Source organism: Triturus cristatus, chromosome 4_2, assembly GCF_964204655.1.
Source record: "Triturus cristatus chromosome 4_2, aTriCri1.1, whole genome shotgun sequence".
Taxonomy (NCBI): Eukaryota; Metazoa; Chordata; class Amphibia; order Caudata; family Salamandridae; genus Triturus; species Triturus cristatus.
In genome coordinates this window covers 960,095,577-960,118,394 of record NC_140586.1, presented here as the reverse complement: position 1 = coordinate 960,118,394, position 22,818 = coordinate 960,095,577, and the positions used below count along the sequence as shown (strand labels likewise).

The 22,818-nt window shown below is 50.5% G+C and overlaps 1 long non-coding RNA gene across 1 annotated transcript in view; it reads left to right on the top strand.

Moving 5' to 3' along the window:
* Nucleotides 1-22,818, top strand: part of LOC146839124 (uncharacterized) — a 129,083-nt gene that overhangs the window by 86,192 nt on the left and 20,073 nt on the right. The window lies entirely within an intron of this gene.

Here is a 22,818-nt window from a genome sequence, read left to right as displayed (position 1 = left end):
TTCACTCAACATCCTTGCCAACTCAAGCTGGGGAGCCTGTTGACAGCCAGGCATGGACTCTCGACCGGGACTCAAATTCCGTTCTTTTGTGATGACACGTCTGCTGCACAAATGAGCTTGATTCCGCCTGTCAACATTCTCTGACTTTAATACCTTTTACTTAACGTATCCCGCCTGATGAAATCTTAATCCCATGATATCCTATAAGATTTAGATTTCCGCGGATGGAACATCTGTCTCCATTGTGATGGAGTAACCCGTCCGCCAATATCTAAAACTGGCCCATATTGTTATAGTAGCCTGTAAAGACAGTCGTCCATTTAGGGCTGTCATTGTCTTGAACAGTTGAAAATCAGTTTAGTTAGTGCTTCTTTTGTGTTTACTTGTAATGAGAGATGGATGCCTGGAAATGGACTCCCAAAATCAGGAATCAGTTGTTAATTTCTGAAGAATATCGAATGGGTTGAATCCCAGGGTCCATTTTGTCATCTGTTCGCAGCCATGGAGGCTCGAGGGGGATTTGATGGACCTTGATTTGGGAAGGAAGTCCTTACATGTAACCTGAAGTTGAGTTGTCGCGTTGATTGAATTTGTACAGTGAGCTTTGTGCCGTTGCCTCTGTTGCCACTGATCTACTCACATTAAGTAGTCTGAGGAATAGATGACTTGTATAATTATAAGAACAGGAATGTGATAGACAATGGCTAGTGGAAGATCCTGTCCACACCTCTGCAATGGAGGGAGATTTGAATGCACTTCAAGTGGATTCTGTTTTTCTCCTGAAGCCGGAGAGGCTTTCTAATGGCCTCGGATACATTTTCATGTCTATCAAATGCCAGTGCCAGGGAGCCTCTCCATTTTGTGTTTTTTATTCACACTTTGATAACGAAAGTTAGAGAAGTTAGTTTGAGTGCATCCGGCTACTATATATCCTAGCCCTTGATTTTGAATTTCCTGGTAAATTGGGAGCTCTGCCTAAACACCTGTTTGAACATAGATTTCAATGAGTGTTGCGATATTTATTAGACCTGCTAATTGGAAACTGCGATAAAGTTCAGACTCCCTTTAGATTTCAGCAGGCAAATTATTTATTTCTATTTAGAATTTTTTTTTTTAAATCTTTTTTGGCCTTAGGTGCCTAGAACGAAGGATAAGGGTGTTCTTGAGTTGTTGCACTGCTTCGGCCCTGAATAAACTTGAGTCTAGCTATGATTTGGGAGAAATTTGAATGCCTGAGTTTGTGTTTTTGATGGTGGATTTTTGTTTTTGTGGAGAGCTGTTTGGTTATGTGATGATGATTATAGCTCAATTTGATTACTATTCTAATGTTGTATTATTCGTATTTGTAAACCCGTTTGAAGTTGCTTTGTTTATAGGGATAAATTGAGTTGGTTATCAGATTTTGTCTAAAAATCTAAGGTTTTATTACTTTGTCTGTATTGTGGTGTGTTGAGCGAGGTACAGCTTACACATCTGTAGGATTCTATTAACATATTTTCTTTTTTCAGGTTTGGGATACTAATTTGGGGCACTGTGTTTGCCCTGAGTGCATGAGGTGTAGTAAATTAACTCAATCAATCAATCAATCAGGGAGTTGTGAAGCGCACTACTCACCCGTGATGGTCTCAAAGTGCTTGGGGGGGGTACGAGCAGCTCTGTAGGTCATTCGAAGAGCCAGGTCCTTTTTAATTGGTGCAGTGTCGGGCTTCATCTGAAGCGGAGGGGGAGTTCGTTCCAGGTCTTAACCGCGAGGTAGGAGAAGGCCCTGCCACTCGCTCTGGCCCTGTGGATGCTGGGAACGGTGGCTAGGGCTAGGCTGGCAGAGCAGAGGTTTTTCTTGAGGGCGTGGAAGGAGATTCGTTTGTTGAGTTATTGGGGTCCGGTGTTATGGAGGGCTTTGTAGGCATGTGTAAGCAGTTTGAAAATTATTCTTTTTTCAACAGGGAGCCAGTGGATGCCACGGAGGTGTTGGATGATGTGGTCATGACCTGGGATGTCGAGGATAAGTCTTGCTGCGGCGTTCTGGCAGGCCTTGAGTTTGCGGAGAAGTCTTTTGTTGATTCCGGCGTCGAGGGTGTTTCTGTAGTCCAGTCTGCTGGTGATGAGCGTTTGGGTGACGATCTTCCTGGCGTCGGTGGGGGTCCATTTGAAGGTTTTGCGAAGTATGCGGAGGGTTTTGAAGCAGGTAGAGGACATGGCATTGATCTGCCATGGTGAGTGAAGAGTCGAGTATGATGCTGAGTTGGCCCGTAGGGGTGGTGGGATTGGTTTCCGACGGCAGGGGGCCACCAGGTGTTGTCCTATGTGGAGAGGGTGCCGCTGAGGATGAGGACTTCTGTTTTCTCTGAGATGAGCTTCAGGCAGTTGCTGATCATCCAGGCTGTGATGTCTTTCATCCTTTCTTGGAAACTGCGCCTGGTGATGTTGGGTTCCTTGGTGAGGGAGGGATGAGCTGGTTGTTGTCGACATATGAGAATATGTTTAGTCTGTGTTTTCTGATGATGGTTGTGAGGGGGGCCATGTAGACATTGAAGAGCGTGGGGCTGAGGAAGGATCCTTGGGGTACTCTGCATCTGATCCCTACAGGTTCGGAGAGGAAGGGCAGGATTCTTATTCTTTGTGTTCTGCCTGAGAGGAATGAACAAATCTAGTCTAAGGCTGTTCCTTGGATGCTGGGGTTGCGGATTCTGGCGGCTAGTGTGCGGTGGGAGATGGTATTTAAAGGCTGCTGAAAGGTCCAGGAGGAGGAAGCCTGCATTGTGGCCTTGGTCGTGGAGGTAGCCAATGTCATCGGTGTTAGCAATGAGGGCGGTCTCGGTGCTGTGGTTGCTGCAGAATCTGGATTGAGAGATGTCTAGGCTGTTGTTGGTTTCTATGGAGTGAGCTAGCTGGGTGTTGACGACTTTCTAAATGACTTTGGGGGTAAAAGGGAGTAGTGTGATGAGCCTGAAGTTCTTGAGATCTGTCGGGTCTGCAGAGGGCTTCTTGAGGAGGGATTTGACTTCAGCGCTTTTCCAGTCAGGGAATGTGGCGGTCTTGAGGGAACAGTTGATAGTTCGGCGTAGTTTGGGTGCGATGGCGGCCCTGTGGAAGATGTGCGGCGGGCAGGGGTCAGTAGGTGCTCCGGCATGGATGCTTTTATACTCTTTGCATTGTCTACTGTGGTGAGGGGGTCCAAGTGAGGCGGGTCTGCTAGATGGTGTTGCTGAGGGGGTGCAGGATGTTGGAGCGCTACTGTGGTCTTGGTCGTCGAAGTTGTCATAGAGTGTCTTGATCTTGTGGTGGAAAAAGGAGCTGAGTTTGTTGCTGAGGTCGTGGGAGGGAGGGACGTTGGTAGTTTCGCTGTTGGATCTGTTGAGTTCTTGTATGATGGCGAAGAGTTCCTTGAAGTTGTGGGGTTTGGAGAGTATTCTTTCTTGGATGAAGTTTCTCTTTGCTGATTTGACGGCCTTGTAGGCGGAGTGGGCTTCCGTGGTTTTGCTGTTTCTCCACGTTTTCTCCAGTCGTCTGCAAAAGCACTTGGATTCTCGGAGGGCCGTGGTGAACCAGGTGGCTTTCGTGTTGTGTCATTTGGTGGAGTTCGGGAGGGGGTCAAGGGTGTTGGCACAGTTGGCAATCCAATGGGGGAGGTTGTTTTCTGCTGTGTTGGCATCCGTCATATTAGGGGGAGGAGTGCAGCTGAGTCCGGAGGTGAGGTGTTCTTTGGAGACTTTGTTCCAGTTTCTGCATGGGAGGTGTGGCGTGCGCTTGTGTGCGGTGGGTTTCGAGAAGGAGAAATGGATAAAGTGGTGGTCTGTCCAGAGCGGTTCCGTGGTGTGGCTGAAGCTAATATTATTTCCTCCGGCGAAGATGGGTTAGAGAGAGTGTCCAGCTGTGTGTGCGGAGGTGGAGATAAGTTGCTTCAGTCCAGTGTTGGGGAGGTTCTTCAGGAAGGTGGTAGTGTTGGGATCGCTGAGGTTGTCTAGGAAGGAAGTTCAGGTCTATGAGCAGTATAGTCTGTGGAGGTGAGGGCGTGGGGAGCGATGTAGTCTGCGATGCCGTTGGTGAAAGGGAGCAAAAGACACACAATTAATGGACGGAATGCAGAACAAATCAAAACATTCACCCCCAATCAAGAGATCTGGGTTAAATCCATCATTCTTTTGCTCACCATGCCACCCCAGTTTACACCTAGCCATATGCAAATCAGTCTTGACCCTGTGCCTCATGGGAACAGTCCAGCCCAAACTGCCAAGCCAGGTCCTCCCTAGAACGGAAACAAGCATACTAGGACCGGTTTCGGGGTTTCACCCCTCTTCAGCCAGGATAGCTTGATTCCAGTGGCACAGTGAGCCCGACACCCACGTCTGGGCATGCCCGGCACACTAAGGGGCGAGAAAGCAAAAGACAAACAATTAATGGACGGAATGCAGAACAAATCAAAACATTCACCCCCAGTCAAGAGATCTGGGTTAAATCCATCTATCTTTTGCTCACCATGCCACCCCAGTTTAGACCTGGCCATATGCAAATCAGTCTTGACCCTGTACCTCATGGGAACAGTCCAACCCGAACTGTCAAGCCAAGTCCTCCCTGGACCGGAAACAAGCATCTTAGGACCGGTTTCAGGGGTTTGGTGAAAGGGAAGCGGGGTCCGGGCGGTCTGTAGGCGAGTGTTCCGCAGAGGGTCTTTCTGGGATTGGGCTTGATCTAGAAGTGGATGTGTTCCATGAGGAGCGAGGCGTTGTCCGAGCTGGTGGTTGTTAGTCAGAGGGAGCTTTTGTGGACGATGGAGAGGCCTCCTCCGGGGTGGTCTTTCCTCAAGATCATGTATCTGTATGGGATGGAGGTTGCGATGTCTAGCGCAGAGTTGCCATTGGTCTAGGTCTCTGTGAGGAAGGCGACATTGGGCGAGTGAGTGTTGAGGAGGTCCCAAATTTCTACGGCATGTCAGTGCATGGAGTGTACGTTAAGGAGGATGCAGCTCAGGGGCTCGTGTGCAGTGGCGTCCGGTGGGTTGGGGGTGGCTGTTTGGGTCCAGAGGTGGGTGAAGGTGCAGCTGTAGTGTAGGCAGATCGGGCCATGTATGTTGCTCGGCGATGAGAGCTGGCAGTTGTTGCGTCCAGGGTTGAGTGCGTGGAGAGTGCTGGGGTTATATTGGTGGGGAGTCGGGGGAGCATGCTCAGCGGCGCAGCCGCCATTAAGTAGGGGTCGGGTGAGCAGCTGGGAGGCAGGAGCGGGAACACGCTGGGGTGGAGGGGCCTCGGGGCAGAAGTGCCAGGAAAAGAGGTAAAAGCTGTGAAAAAGGCAAAGAATTTAAAACACAGAAGAGAAAAAGGCAGAAGAGAAAGTCACAACAGAAAAGGCTGACACCCGCAGAGCGGACTACCAGAAGAGCAGGATCTTCCACTACACCACCAGAGATGAGGCGTAGGCTGTGGGTGAGGAGGGCCTCAAACACCTACCTGGGACACCAGAAGGTGCTAAGGGCAGTGCCTGAACGGCAGAGCTGGGCGAGGGGAGAGCAGTAACTCTGAACAGGAGGTCCGAGGTCTTGCCTCAGGGATAGAATCCTGCTGTTCAGAGGTTTGCCTAGAGAGAACTAGTAGTTTGTTTGAGATTCAATCTTGTTTTCTGGTACTGCTTTCTTCATTTGCTCTAAATCAAATTTCTACTGTTGAGAGTATTATTGCGTATGAAATACTGATTTTCCTTTCAAGGGTAAACATACAAGGGGTTGATTAATTTTTAAAGGTTTATTGTGGTTTTGTAGTTCTTTCCCTGTTCACAGAGAAACTGTGTTGGGATTGGCTTTTCAGCCAGGGAGCCGCACTGGGATTGGGGTGACATCACCAATGTCTAGGCTCTGATTGGTTGTCTGTCAGTAAAGCTGCTTTGTGATAGGTTGACATTGACAGAGCCATGCTGCAATTCGTTGTTGCTCGCCAAGTTCTTTTCTGCATTATTTAGACTTTCTAGGTCATTTTGAGCTTGAATAAGTACAACATAGGTGGAGTATTTGCAAAACTGAAACCGTAGAAAGAGAATAAGCCGAGAGAGGGTCAGAAGATGCCAAAGGAGGGCACGCCAGCATTTGAAATGATGGAAAAGGTTGGGTATTATATGTGAAAAAAAAAATGGCAGGATGCTTAAAAGCAGCAGGAAAAAACTCTCACACCATTATTTACCCTCCCAACATCTCCATGAACGCAGCTAAGACTTTTAAGCACAACTTAATGAGAAAAAAAACACAGAGACACTGATTTCAGACCCTTACTTCAACATAAAAAAGGGCATATTGGTCAATGACCTTATATTCTTCACAAGAAAGCCGGCAAAATGGCGCTTGACCATAACCGAACTATTGAACACACAAGTTATAAAAAACATACCATACGGCGTCACGCTTCTGATCGCTCCCTCGCTGAGACTAAGAGCTGATCTGAATATAACAATCTATAAAAATGGTACAGTACTCATTTAAGTTAAGGACGACAAGGATCTAAACAAATTTGATGAATACTGCTCCACGCTTAAAGAAAAAGTCTATGATTCCACTCGTACGAGGAACCAACAAAGCCCCTGCGCAAGTTCAATTACACTCCACAATAATGCAACACAGAGAGTGGAACATGAGAAGACAACGGTCCGACAGAGGTCAAACCCTTCCCCAACAAACGCTACAGAACCGAACAGGCGCTCCCCAGAATTAATGGGCCTAGCACCGAAATTCACAGGGAATCCTTCACCAACATCCCTCATTGAAAGGCAAAGTCCTGCACAACGAACAAACACGTCAACGTCCATGCCGGGAGCCAATCGCCACATTCAGCAACAAATAGTGGGAAGAAAGTCGTGAAAGCCTGCTATGCCACCAAAACATAGGGGATTATTCTACAACATCCACCCAACCACCACTCAACGCTCCGCGTACATTCAACTCGCCAGACAGCAGGAGCCCAACTGAAAAATATTGTGCGACTCACTGAAAACGCACTCTCCGAATTCAAAAGTATGCAAGAGACAGTACTCTCACTACATAAAAACAACACCAATGTCTCTATCAAACAGACATAATACTCCCTAGCTACCTATCGGACGAGGAAACGCAAGTACTACTGCAATCCTACGAAGCGTCACTGACCACAACTAACCCTTACGATGAGAACAAGATACATGTAATCAACTCAGTCCCAATCAACTCCTTCAGAGAAATCAGGCCTAGTGACAGAAAATCAAATGCGAACAACCTGAAGCAAATAACACTAAACAATCCAAAGCAAGACCCCATCCAGGATTTGCAGGAAAAGATCACAGGGCTACTAATCAACTGCCGCTCAGCAGTGAAACACGCGTCAGACATTGCGGACCTTATCCTGAGCCAGGAGATTGATGTCGCGATCCTAACGGAAACATGGCTAACAGAATCTTCTTCGCCATGCTTGGATCTACTGGTGCCCCCTAACTATTTCATTGTGAGGCAAGACAGGCTAAAGAAAATAGGTGGTGGTATTGCTGTTATTCGGAGCTCTTGGTTACGCAATTGCCCGCCGACCCTCTTAACTCTTGCGAATTCCTCGCACTCTCCATAGCTAACAATGAGAAACAGCTATGCAAGGTTCATGCATCTTATCACCCACCAGGCAAGAATTAACCTTTTATCGACCACTTAATGGAGATCATCACAGCAAACACCTCCCCACACTCCAATGACATATTCCTTGGAGACTTCAATTTACACTGGAACAATCCTAATGACAGCCAGATAAACCTCGTCAAAGACTTCCTAGCAGATCAAAACCTAGTACAAGCTTGCACGCTTCCAACGCATGTTAAAAGCTCCACGCTAGACTGGATCATATCCAAAGATAAAGCTGTAAGTTTAACCTCAATCATACCTTGTGACTGGTCAGATCATCTCATAATAACCTTCCAAATTCCCAGAGCACTAAAGAAAAGAACCACTCAACCAATCAAACCCAAACAATGCGTGAGGACCACAAAGAATGTGGACAAGGTGAAGCTGGCGTCGCTATGCAGGAGAGATCTTCCCCCTCCCAGAAATATGTCAAACACCAACGAACTCACGGAACACTACAATGCGAAGATGTCGCAGATAATGGACACCATTGCACCGTTAAAACTAAAATGAACATCGGACAAAGATAAAAAACCCTGGTTCAGCGACACGCTAAATGAAGAAAGACGTAAACTGAGACTAGCAGAAAGGAAATGGAGACAGCTGCCATCATCCCCACAGCTAAAATTGATAAGAAAAACCAGAAGCGTGTACAATAAAAATATTCTGAAGTAAAAAAAAGATTTCTTCAGAACGGAATTGGAAAACGCGAAAAACAGACCTCGGAAACTATTTGAACTGGTTAAACAACAACCAAACAAAATGTACAGATCCGCACTAGAAGCAACAAAATCTCAAATTAGCTGTGAGGAATTCACAAATGTCTTTTCTTCCAAGGCCACGTCCCTGGAATGCGAGCTGAAGTCAGCAGCTTCTACATGGGAGGCCTCCCATCCAAATATTCCATCGATGCCCAACGATTCAATACCCAAAAACGAAGCTCAGTGGTCCAAAATGACATTCTGAAAACCCTATCGGCCATTAATCACTTCAATGACCCACTCCCTGCAAAATGTATGCCGTACATAGACCAGGAGATCATACCCAGCTGTACATCGATAGTCAATGCTTCCCTGTCTCAAGGATATTTCCCAGACTGTCTAAAAATTGGACAAGTCATTCCCATTATAAAGAAACCGACAGAGAATCCCGCTGATCCTAGCAACTTTCGGCCAGTATCCAACATTCCCCTATTAGCTAAAGTGATTGAAAAATGTGTTCAGCAACAACTAAGCCAGCACATATCTAAATTCCAATTACTGGATGATTGTCAATCAGGATTCAGACCAAACCATAGTACAGAAACGGCAATTCTGCACATTGTAGACGAAGCACTACTCGCTCTAGACCAAAACAAAGCATGTCTGCTAATCTTGCTTGATTTATCATCCGCATTCGACACAGTTAACCACGAAATGTTGCTAGAACGTCTGGAGAACAGGATGGGTTTTTCCGGGAACGTTTTTAATTGTTTCAAATCCTACCTGAAGAACAGATCACAAAGATTTCTGGTAAATAAGAACCTGTCAACATCATCCCCCATCCAGATAGGGGTTCCACAAGGATCAACCCTCTCCCCGTCACTATTCAACCTATACATGGAACCACTAACGAACATACTCCACCGTGCCAACATCCTTTTCCACATGTACGCCGTGACACTCAGATTTACATTAAGATCTCCTCCTTAGAGGAGATCAGAACAATGAACAAGGCTCTACGAGCGACGATGCAATGGCTAACAAGCAATCAACTTAAACTAAACGCAAAAAAACGGAATTCCTCCTAATATCACCCGCCCATTATAAAGGAATAAACCACTTTTATCACCGCACTCAATTGCACCCCGATCACTGTAGATTCAACCAAATCTCTAGGAATAACGCTAGACCAAAGCCTAAACATGCAGTCACACATTAACACACTGGCAAAAAATGCAAGATTTCACCTGAGCTACATTAAGAAATTGAAACCTTTCATCGAAACGGCGGACCTTAAAATGGCAGTTCAAGCATTACTAATCTTGAGGATTGAGTACAGATGCACAACACTTTCTGGGCTCCCTAAAATTGCAACAGCACCCCTTAAAGCCTGCCTCAACGCAGCAACAAGGCTCCTAACAGGTTCTAAAAAATTCGACCACATTTCTCCTCACCTAAAAGCACTGAACTGGCTACCTTATGAAGCCAGAATTCAGCTCAAACTGGCGTGCATAACACACAAAGCTGTGCACTTCAAGTCACCAAGATACCTAGCACAGAAACTGGTGATTTCTGGGGGAAACAGACAATCAAGGAGCGCCAGAGACCTAGTGCTGAAACCACCGATTTGCCGCAAAAAAAAACTTACAACAGAGCGTTCTCAGGTGCCGCACCGAGAATATGGAATTCGCTACCCCCAGACATCAGAAGGCTACCCAACCACGCAAGGTTCAAGAAAGAAACAAAGATCTTCTTAATGAGTAAATTCCTACCGTAAACATTACAGAGCATCCACACATGGCTCGCCCACATACTCTCGCTCAAGGACACAAGAGTTTTAGAGCTAATGTCGTTTGTTCATTACAGGGCTCTCGCTTCCCTTCGGGACATGGTCCCTCTAGTATTACAGCCTGCGAACGTTCTATGACAGTTATCAAAAGAAATAGAGATGTCAACTTTAAACTGGATTGGAATATATTTAATGCTATACAGAACTTTTACCATGTCATGATCTGTGAAGCGCTCTGATACCCTACGGGGTCAAGTTCGCGCTATACAAAACACTGAATAAATAAATTTAAAAAATGTAGCCATTTACTGAAGCGGCACTCCGCATCAAGATCAGCGAGGCCTTCACTGCCGCTCGGTGATATCGTCTGGAGGTAAACTGCGTCAACCCCGGAGGGCATAAATGCGGTAGCTGGCGCAACGTGCTAGTGAATCCCGCAGGACTTTCTCCTTCTATCTCCCCTGGGCGCAGAGCATAGCAACGCCGCCATCACGACACACTACAGCGAACTCCCTGAGCCAAAATATTTCACATTGTGCTCCACAACTGAAAGTGTACTCGCGCTCAGGCGCTTCCCTTACAACTTTGACACCGCATTAACGACGCGACTAAGAGCTGGAAATTCCTGGCCTGCCAATAATACCGCCATTCTCATTTACTCCCTTAGCGGTGAGCGCGAGCTCGCAGCATACATAGTGAACTGCAAGTACAGGAGTGAGTGTACCTGCTGACTTCTGTGAGCTACACTTCACCCATACCCAGTTCTGCAGGTCTAGTGGAAAAAGAGGCAGCAGACCCACGACGTCATTCCCCCCCGCCTGCTTCAACAAGCTCACCAGACAATACTCTGCCTGCGCTGTGTGCATGAAATATCAGAGTAGTGAGGTGTGCCAACAATTATCGGCCCACAATGGGGAAGCCTGATACACATCAGCCACGGCTCCACTTTGAGGCAAAGAAAAGCATTCGCACCCCGCAGGATGAGCAGGCTACGACCGGAGGGGAAGTCACCCAAGATGTCTCTACCACACAGCATGCAGACATGAACAGCATTCTTCAGGAGGTCAGACAAGGCTTCGCCACCATTGTTGACAAAGTGGATAGCATGTCAACGCGCATGGACGCCAATGTGCATAAACTTGAGGGCCATGAGGAACGCATAAAGGAGGCGGAACGCCGCATATCGGACACTGAGGACACCACCTCCAAGGTCGCAACATAAGTCGCACGAATGGACAAACTTTTGAAACTCATAGCGGCCAAGAACGAGGATTTGGAAGCGAGAAGCAGGCGCAATAACATCCGCGTCCACGGAATTCCAGAAACAACCAACACCAGGAAGATGGAGGAATACATCGAGAAATTACTGCTATCATCCATTGGAGCAGAGTCCTTCTCACACCAGTTTATCGTCGAGCGTGCGAACCGCACCCTGGGACCATGACCACCACCAGGAAGCACACCTCGCCCTATTATCGCAAGGCTCCTGAATTATAGGGACCGGGACATCGCACTCCGGGTGGCAAGAAGCAAACAACAATTGTCCTTCGGGGGGCGTGGCCAGGCGCCGACGAAGATGGCCGCCTAGGGACTGAGCTCCGCTGAGCCTACTTTGCTCCCCACGAATATCCGTCCATTTCTCCGGGTGGCGCACACCAAAGTCAAAGCGCCACCTCCCTTAAGTGTAGCGCGGCTGATTGGCGCTTGGAGCGGCGTCCGGAGGCCGGGAGACCGGCAGCGGCGACTGTTCGTGCCGCGGCAGCATTGGTAGGCCTACATCGACTGTGTGGCCGGCGCAGGGCGGACTTTCGCGGGCAGAAACCAAGCTGCAGCCGCAGGACATCACTGCCCGGCTGTTGGCGGACATCGGAGGGAACCCCGGTGAGCGCGCCGGAGCGGGGGGCGGCGCCGCGCACCTCTCAACCCGGCCTGTGGAGGCGGCCGGCCTATGACGCGCCGGACTCCGGGGTGGAGCTCAGCGCAAGGACTCGCCAGGCCTGCGAAGGAAGCTAGGTCACCCGTGGAGGCAATATTGAGGTTGGCGGTGCGGCGGAGAGAAAGGCGGCCCTGGGCGATCGATACTGACGGTTGGAATAAGGCCCGGGTGGTGGGCCGGCCGGCGGTAGCACAGGTGAGCCGGTGGGGCCTGCCCCGGGGGAGCGACGTGAACGCGCCCACGGCCTTCCGCCCAGCGTCTGAGGGACCCCTACTGTGGCGGCCGACGGCGGTGGGCTGCATGGACCAAGGTGGACAGCGGTCCGCGGTGTGGTGGACGGATGGTGTTGTGTGGACGCCGGTGATTCTACCGCGACGACATGGCCGGCCAGTGGTGCGGGGACGGTGCACCGCCCGGGCGGAGTGGAGGTGGAGACGAGGCTCGGGGGGTGCTTGCCGGCGCCCGGGCTGGGCCACGGTCCTTGGCGGAGCAGTGGGCTACATTCACCATGCGCCCGAAGGTGGGGAAACCCACACAAACCAATACATTTTGATAAATACACGGTGCCCACCGGCCAGGCGCAGTCTGGGGTGACGATGGAAACCGCCCCGCCGAGGACAATTATCGCTAAGATACTGAACTATCGGGACCGGGACGCCATCCTCCAGGTGGCCAGGCAGCAGGGAGATCTCCAGCACGAAGGGGCCACCATCAGATTCTTCCCTGATTTCACGCTGCGGGTTCAGCAGGAGCGCCACTCGTTCCTGGGTGTTAAGGCGGCACTCAGGGACCGGGGCATAAAATATATGATGTTCTTCCCCGCCAAACTGAAAATCATCGCGGAGGGCAAATCTCACTTCTTCACATCGCCGGCGGCGGTTCAGGAGTGGCTTGATGCGACGACGACGGAGGTGCGAAGGCGGCACGATCGTGACCACACGCCGCAGGGGGGAGCAGCATCCCCTGGTTCAGTGGACGGAGGAGCAGTGAATGCCGAACAGAGTCAAGGGTCGTGGAGGTCCAGATCGAACAGCCCCCGCTGGGACTCGCTCCCGGACACAGCGGCACGATGAGACATCCGAACATGGGGTCAGGACACACCGAACAGTAATGTATATGGCATGAACGGGGGTCCTGGTTGACGTGGCGGGGATGTGCTGCAGGCATGTGCGCTCCCTCCCTTAATGTTCTTGAGATAGACCCCTGATTGAATCACGCACTTAAGGGACCATCAGTTTGGGGTAACACAGTTATGGCGGCTGGAGTTGGGGCCAGCCTACGTTCTCCCTAACAGAGTTTCTCCGGGGGGGAGAGCGGTTACTCTCTCCGGGGTGGGTCGGGCGACAGGCGCTCTGCTAATTGGGGCAGTGGGTAGTTTAAAACCTGCGGAGCAGGGAGCGGGGTGGGGGGGGTCTGTTCGGAGGGATGTTACAGCGGTTACTGACGGGCTGGGAAGCCAGACGGGGACGGATCCACGAAGGGTAGTCCCAATTGTTATGTATATTGTTGTGAGCTGTTGGGGGGGTGGGTGGGAGGGGGGGTAGTTAGAAGGTTGGTTTGGTCACACACTGATAGTATGACAGGGTTGGCGGGCGGCACCGGTACTCGAAGACAGGCGGGCTCCTACAGTAATGAGTATGGCTAGTAGCTGGGAAGACAGCCTTAGGGTCCTTAGCTGGAATGTTAATGGGCTGGGGGATGGGCTCAAACGTACCATTGTCCTACAGTTTATCAAACGCCACCTTCCTGATGTAGTATTACTGCAGGAAACGCACTTGATGGGAAACAAATGTCAGGCCCTCAACAGATGGGGATACACTCTAGCGGTACACTCCGGCTTCACCTCTGGCTCTAGGGGAGTGGGGATCTTGCTTCGCTGTTCCCTGCCACTCCACATCGATTACACGGAGACAGACCCACTGGGCCGCTTTGCGGGCCTATCGGGGAGATGGGCTGGCCGTCGGTTAAATCTCATTTCTGCCTCTATCACCCCCGGCCTTCAGACTCAAGCGTATGTAGACCTGGGTAGGCTCCTGCTCTCCCTCCCTGACGGGACGTTGATCATCGGGGGTGACTTTAATGCAGTGATCTCCGGAACCCTTGATAGACAACCCCCCAGGGAAACGCCTCAGGGGCAAAGGTGGTTGGCGGACTTCCACGAAGCCTTCGGGCTTACGGACATCTGGCGGCTGTTGCATCCCACGAGTAGGCACTTTACCTTCCACTCTGGCCCTCATCGCTCTTTTTCCCGCTTAGATTACATCTTGACTTCCTTACAGCCTGACATGACCATACGGGAGGCCTCCCTCCTGGCGTGCGGCATTTCTGATCACTCCCCGGTATACGTGCACCTCGCGCGGGGGTTGGCCGGGAGGGATGTGTCTTGCCTATACCCGCCTGGCGTCTCAAGAGTGAGGACATGCGGAAAAAGCTGGCCGGCTCTATCGAGCAGTACTTCGAGCTAAACGTCGGGTCGACAACCTCCGCGGTCACCCTGTGGGAGGCCTTTAAAACGGTGCTGCAGGGAGAGGCCCTTTCGGCCATCTCCGGCAGCCATAAGGAACGGCTGGCGCAGATCACCTCAGTTGAAACGGACCTTCAGGCACTTGAAGAGGCCGCGTGCACGGACACTGAGCCGGGGGTGCAGCACCGGTTGCGCCTTAAAACAGCGGAATATAGGGAGCTGGTCAGGCACGCTGCCCAGACTGCCATTCAACACAAAGTGGGCAGGATATATGACCAGGGCGACAAGGCGGGCAAACTTATCGCTTGGCTCGAGAAAAAACAGAGGGACACGACCGTGGTATTGTATTGTATATGATCTTGTATAGCGCACTATCACCCTACGGGTATCCTGGCGCTTGACAAAAACAGTTGATGAGATTGAGCTGAGAGGAATAGGCAACGACGTAGGCAATCAGGCTACTGGAAAGAGCCAGGTCTTAAGACTCTTTCTAAATTCCATTAAGGAATCTAGCTGCCTGATCCTTGGAGGGAGCTCGTTCCATAGCCGAGCACCTGCCACACTAAATGCCCTCCCCCCCAGCCTGACACGTTTGAATCTGGGTTGTGACAGCAAATTAGCGTTGGAGGAACGCAGCTGTCTCGGGGGGAGATAGCGTGAAAATCTCTCCTGCAGGGGAATTGGACCCCTCCCATGTGCTGCTTTGTGAATCAGACAGAGAGATTTAAAGAGGATCCTTTCTCTGACTGGCAGCCAGTGGAGCTCACGCAGCGCCTGAGTGGAAGAGGCGTCGCGTCTGCGGTTTAGCGCCAACTTTGCTGCAGCCGACTGTACTCTCTGTAATCCCAGCAGAATATACTGGGGGGCACCCAGATACAGAGAGTTACAGTAGTCCATTCTGCTGAGTACTGTGCTCCCTACAATCAGAGCACGCATATCCCCTGGCAAGAATGGAAGAATCCTACGGAGTACCCGTATTAGTCCGAAACACACACTGGCTGTCTTGTTCGCCTGCGAGTTCAATTGCAGATCATTATCGAACAAGACGCCAAAATTACGAATGGTATTTGCTGGAACCAGTGGGGCCTCATATGGAGCAAGCCTAAACTCCGACTGCAGATGGTGGATCTGATTTAGCGGTGAGTAGAACAACACCTCGGTCTTGTCACCGTTGAACTGCAGGGAGTTACGTCGCAGCAAATCTGTTGTCAGGCTCATGCAGTTTTGAAATTGCTCCAGAGACACCTCCTGTTTTCCCTCCATCGAAAATACCAATTGTGTGTCATCTGCGTAGTTTACCAGCTCAACCCCAGACGCTTTGATAATTGCAAACAATGGTTGCAGGTAAATATTAAAGAGAATGGGGCTGATGCTGGAACCCTGTGGTACTCCACAGGCTACGTGGGATTTCTCAGAGGTAAACGACCCCAGTGTCACCACCTGCTACCTCCCTGTCAGATAAGAGCGGAGCCACTGCAGTGCCCGGCCCTTTATACCCAGATCCTCCAGTCTTGCCAACAAGACAGTGTGACTCACTGTGTCGAATGCGGCCGACATATCCAGGAGCACTAAAACCGCGGTGCTCCCGGTGTCAGCCCGCATTCGCATGTTGTCCAGCATCGTGACCAGGGCCGACTCCGTCCCGTGACCAGGGCGAAAACCAAACTGGTCCTTGTCTAGTAGCTGATACTCTTCAAGAAATTCCGAAAGAGATCTACTCACGACCCTTTCCAAGATCTTGATTGGGAAGGGAAGGAGGGAGATGGGCCGAAAGTTAGCCGGATTAGTTGGATCCAAAGAGGGCTTCTTAATAAGAGGAGACACCACAGCCTGCTTCCAGCTTTCTGGAACCGACCCTACTTCCAACGATTGGTTGCAGATCTGACGCAACCAGGGAAAGGTGAGATGACCATAGGTCTTCCACACTTTCTGGGGGAGAGGGTCAAGGGGTGAGCCGGAGGAGATGCCACTGACCAAGGAGTCGAAAGTAGAGGCCGACATAACAGAGAAGGAGACCAAGGAGTGTTGGTGGTCCAGGGTCCCCTTAGATGTCTTGTTACCAGGGTTCTGGGTCGTCACCTCATTGTCCTTAAAACGGACGACAATCTTGGCCACTTTGTCTTTAAAATGAGTGGCAATCTCATCGCACAGATTTTGTGAAGCTTCGACTCTATTCTCCAGACAGGATGGGGCAGAGATGGTTCTAGCAATTCTGAAGAGCTCCGTAATTTTGTTTGGGGCTTGCAAGATGGATTGAGCATAGAAATTAGCCTTGCTTTCCAAAATGCACGACTTGTACCTCCTCAAAGTTATCTTAAAGGTGGCCCTAGCCTTATCCAGATAGCTCTTCCTCCATGTTCTTTCTGCCTTCCTGCATTGAAGTCTGAGTTGCCTCAGATCTTCTGTGTACCAAGGCGCTGAGATTTTATTTCTAATTTGGAGTCTTTTTATGGGGAGCACTTCATCTAATGCAGCTGTGACGTACTTCTGGTAGGTGTTATAATTATCCTCCACTGTACATAGGCTCTGAAAAAGGCTCACCGAGGGTGTTAGCAGGAGAGCGCCTGTCCTTGCTAATTTGGACCAATTTCTCCCTTTCCGGTACTGCACAACGGTGTTGGATTGGGCGGTGGGAAGAACTGACCGTACTGTAAAAAGTATTAGGTAGTGGTCCGTCCACGTTTGGGGGTAGATATTTAGGAGTTCTACCCTTGAATCATTTGCAAATAAAAGGTCGAGGATATGTCCTCTCTGATGAGTCGGGGAGGTAACTAGTTGTTGTAGACCGAGAGATTGGCAGGTGTCTGTCAGATCTCTCAGCTGATTTTTTGAGCTACCATTCTCACACCAATTAAAATCTCCCAAGATGACCGGAGATAAATACGGCGTCGGGAGACGTGATAACGGAGCCCCGAGCGATTGCGGCGGAATTTGCGGGGCACTTCCGGCAGGTATACAGTAAGGGGTCAGACCATCCGGAGGAGGACTCTGATGCCTTGCTCACAGATATCCGCATGATCTTCCTGTCGGAGGCCGACCGTGAAGCCCTGGAGGCTCCTCTCGCCGCGACTGAGCTGCAACGTGCGATCGCGGACCTTTTCGCCCGGGTAAAGCTCTTGGACCTAATGGTCTGCCGATTGAGCTCTACAAGCTGAAGCCCGACGTTCTTAGCGTACACCTCCTCCATATGTTTGAGGAAAGCACGGCGACGGGGAGCTTACCGCGCGAGCAGCGCCTGTACCGAAAGAAGGGAAGCCGAGAGAGGCCTGCTCATCATATAGACCGATCTCCCTGCTCAACGCAGAGCCGAAAATACTTGCAAAGACTCTCGCCAATAGGCTTCACTCCGTCCTTCCCACGCTGGTACACCCGGACCAGTCCAGCTTCATGCCACATCGCAATACGGCACTAAATATCCGCCGCCTGAATGGTGTATTGGGGAGGTGCCACACGATCTAAGACGATGCGGTGGTGGTGTCGCTTCACGCTACCATGGCTTTTGACACCCTCGAATGGCCCTACATGATGGTGGTACTCCGCAAAATGGGCTTCGGCCCCCGCTTTGCGGCATGGGTTCGCCTCCTGTACTCAGAGCCCCTGGCCCAGGTCGTAGTCAACAACAAGGTTTCTGAGGTGTTTGGCCTGGAGAGGGGCACCAGACAGGGATGCCCGCTCTCGCCTCTCCTATTTGCGCTCTCCCTTGAGCCGCTGGCGGCGTGGATCCGGCAGGACATCTACCTCACAGGGATACGATGGACGGATGGCTGGGAGGACAAAATCTCACTATACGCCGATGATATCCTCCTTTACTTATCCCAACCGCGGAGATCTATAGTGGCAGCGATGGATATATTTACCAGTTTTGGGCGGAACTCGGGGTTCCGCATCAACTGGAACAAATCCGTCCTCTATGTCCTCCATGGCAGCCCTCCCAGGCTTCCCACCAACTGCCCGCTTACCGTGGCAGAGGGCGGCTTCAAATACCTTGGAGTGTTTGTCACTCTGGATAAGACTCTCCGGTATGAAAAGAATTTACTGCCGCCACTGCGACGGCTCCAGCGTGACTCAACTTCGTAGCAGCGACTGCCATTGTCACTGCTGGGCCGTGCGGCCCTCTTTAAAATGATGGCGCTCCCTAGATTCTTATACGCCCTCCAAAACTATCCAGACTTGGTGCCCAATTCCTACTTTGTGGCTATAGAGGCGGCGCAGCGAGCCCTTCTTTGGTCGGGTGCGCCTAGAATAGCGCTGCGGAAACTCACGTTGGGATGGTACGACGGGGGGATAGCCCTCCCGGATATCCGCAAGTACTATTGGGCGCCCTCACCTTTCGGCGATCAACCAGGGGACGTATAGTGATGGGAACGACCCAGGTTACGGGATGGACAGATGGTTGCTCCCGGGGGGGAATTACGAGGTCGCGCTGTACTCTAAACCCGGCAAGTTTCAGCTCACCGGACCGACGAAGCACTCGGTGCAAATATGGCACGCTGCCCATCGCAAGTTGGGCTGGTCCAACACTTTGACCATGGCCACCCCCCTGTGGGCGTCGGAGAGACTGCGACGCCTGGGTCACACAAAGGGGTTCCGTAGCTGGGACCTTATCGGGATCTCCCAGGTGAAGGACCTGTGGGGGTCCGAGGGGATCAGATCTTTTGCCTACTTACAGGAAACATACGACTTGGCGCCTACGGAGTATTTCAGATACCTGCAGATTAGACACTCCCTCCAAGCTAACATTCCACCGGGGACTCGACCCCCGCAGGCCTCCCCGCTTGAGGATCGGCTGCTTGACGGACACATGCCGGAGCATGCCATCTCGCTCACGTACCAAAAACTGATAAATAACCCCCCCCGATCCACTCGACTCCCTGAAAGAGAAGTGGGTGGCTGATGGACGTGAGTTCGACGACAAGGAGTGGGTTACCGCTCTGGCGTCCCCAAGGGAGGTGGCGATATCGGCTAGACTCCGGCTCGTGCAGCTTAAAATATTGCACAGAGTATACGTTTCTTGCACAAGAATTCAGGCGATGGGGGGGGGAGGAGGGGCTCTGCCGGCGGGGGTGTGGGGCGACTGGCTCCTTTTTCCATATCTTGTGGGAATGCCCGGGGGTGCAGAGGTACTGGAGGCAAGTTGTGTCCTGCATGCGGGAAGTGTGGGAGGTTGACATTCGCACAGAGGCTGAGAGATGTATATTGAACATATGGGAACCCACGGACTTATCTACACGGGGGAGACTTTGGGTCACGCTTGGGCAAATGGTGGCGAAAAGGAACATAGCCCGTCTGTGGGGTGCATCGACGCTGCCGAAATTGGTGGACTGGCAAAAAGACATGGATTGGTGCATGTTGCAGGAGAAAACCGTATACACGGCACGGGGGTGCCCCAGAAAGTGGGGGGAAGTGTGGTCGCTTTGGAACACCTACAGAGGTGACATACGTGAGCCTCCGCAGGCCCGACTATCCAGCCTGGAGATCACGGACTGAATCTAGCCTACCTTCAGAACTACTGTACATACGTCTAGTCCTACACTGTCGCTTTATGTCGCCGGTGCTGCGGCAACTCTGCTATCTTGGTGAAACAAATTTTCATATGTGACCTTGTTATGTTTTTGTAAACTATAAAAAGAGTTTTATTTAAAAACAAAAAAAAAACTATTGTCCTTCGATGGCATCACGTTCTCCATCTATTCCGACTTCATTCCCACGGTGCAAGAAGAGAGGCACAAATTCACAGCAGCAAAAAATAAATTGCGATTGGCCCAAATAGACTATGCATTGCTATATCCAGCACGCCTCAGAATTACCTATCAAGGCAAACAACGTTTTTTCACTAAACTGCAGCAGGTGGACGAATTCTTAAAGCATCGGAAACGCACTGACCATAATCCTGGTTCACCCACAGCGTCCCAGCGCTCCACTTCACCGGGTGCAGAGGAAGATTCACATTGACTGATACCCAGGTACTCACTAACAGCCAAGAGATAAGGCAAGGCGGAGCAGCGGCCAGAAACTTTCACCATCTATAACCATTCTCTAGAGACTCCACTCCGAACAACAGGACGGCACCGGATGCCCAAGTGGGCCTTCTCTCTAATGGCATGCGGGGCACCCTCTCTGAGTTCATTCATACCATCTAACATGAACTCTGATGGCGAGGTGAACTCGTGCCAACACCTAGGGGTTCCCTCCAGCGGGCAATCCCCCACTGTTTATAGCTGCATATTTTAGGCAGCATATGTTGTATCATTGTTGGGGAAAAGGGTGGGAGGGTGGGATCACACTACTGGCATGTTGGGGCTGCTTCAGTGGGTAGGGGTGGGGAATGGGCGTCACTCTCCTAGTTTTAGCATGTTCACAGCAAAGCAGGATAACTTGGTAAGTAGTTTAGTACTCATGAGACAGCTCACTGAGCAACTATCATGTCACTCATCACGCATTCCCTGGACTAATGACTAACACAATCTCCCCGGGGAAACTGAACATAGTCACCTGGAATGTCCGGGGGTTGCGAGATCCATGGAAGGGACGCCAGATTTTAGCCTATCTAGATAGACACCAAATCAATATAGTGTTGCTCCAAGAAACACATAGCAATCCCCAGTATACTAACAATTTTGCGCATAAATGGGCTAACCATAGAATCTTCTCATCCTATTCCTCCTATGCCAGGGGACAGCTATTCTCATCAAAAAGCGTACGCCCTTTGCCTTGATAGGAGCACAGTGACCCTGATGGGAGATACTGCCTCACTTGGGAGCAGACTCTGTGACGCTGGCATGTTGCTATGGCCCCACTACAGACACCCCGGAGTTCTTCACGCACCTCTGGGGCAAGATAGTGGAGATAGGTTCCACCCATATAATTTGGGGGGGGGGGGTGATTTTAATGCGGTACATGACCCTTGCATCGACCGGTCCAATCCTGCCCCACATCACTACACGAAATCCAACGCGGCCTTACAAGGCATACTTACAGCAAGCTGCCTCACTGACACGTGGCGGCACACACACCAGCACAAACGCGAAGGTACACATTTCACTACACTGGCCGCATCCTATGCATGCCTGGATTATTTTTTTCTCTCCCAGGGACTTGTACCTGCCATAACCAGCGTCACACACCTGGCGCGCACATACTCGGATCACTCTCCAGTTTTATTAACATTGAACTCGACAGGCTATTGCACTCCACGCTGCAGATGGAGATTGCAACCCTCTGCACTCTTGGACACAGTTTTTCAAACGGAATTAGGAGATGAAATCCGAGATTTTTTCTGTAGAAACAGGGATTCTGTGGAGGAAGTAGGAACCATATGGGAAGCCTTTAAAGTTACCATACGGGGATTTTGCATATCTAAAAGTGCGGGTGTAGTAAGGGACATACAAAACACACTGAGGAAACTGGAGACTGAGTTAAAGGCATTAGAGACACAGCTCTCCATCAGCCCTAATGGAGAGATCCTGCGGAAATTCCGCGACACATTGACAGACTACACTGACACAGCCAACCGTGAAGCCAAATTTAGGGGCAAATATTGGGTAGCCAAGCGATAAGGGGAGGTTGAACGCCCTGGGAAAGCGTTAGCAGAAATTATACGCAAGCCACGGTTTTCCAACTACGTTCTGGAAATACAGGGGCCTGACGGGTCGCTTCATTGCGACACAGCAGACATTCTAAATATATTCACTGAGCACTATTCCTCGACCTACACCTCCACCAGAACTGACCAACTTGACCTTGGGGAATATGTTGACGACGTAGCATTAGGATGGTTAGGAGAAACATAACGCAAATTCGTATTTGTGCCCCCTTTGAATTAGATGAGGTACGCGAGGCCATAATGCACACACAGTCAGAGAAATCCGCGGGAATGGATGGCATACCTATTGAATTTTATAAAACATACATGGACCAATTAACTCCCATCCTGCGAGAAGTATATGAAGACTCCCTGGAATCTAACACGCTCCCCCCTTCTATGAGGGAAGCTCTGGTGACATCCCTACTCAAATCTTGGAAATCACCGACCAGTTGTGACTCGTACTGGCCACTCTCCCTGATTAATTGTGTCACCAAAACCCTTGCTAAGCTCATAGCTAACAGGCTCAGTCGTGGTCGAGGAGAATAAATACTAAGAGGCGTGATTTGCAGGTTCTAGGGAGTGACCAGTGAGTCATGGCCGACAAAAGTGATCCCTGAGTGTGAACTAGAGGAGGGATCACTGAGAAGAAGGAGAGTGATCCCAATGGAGTGAACACCAAGTAGTGATCTAGGGGAGTGATCGCCAGGTCGCAGGCAGTGATAACT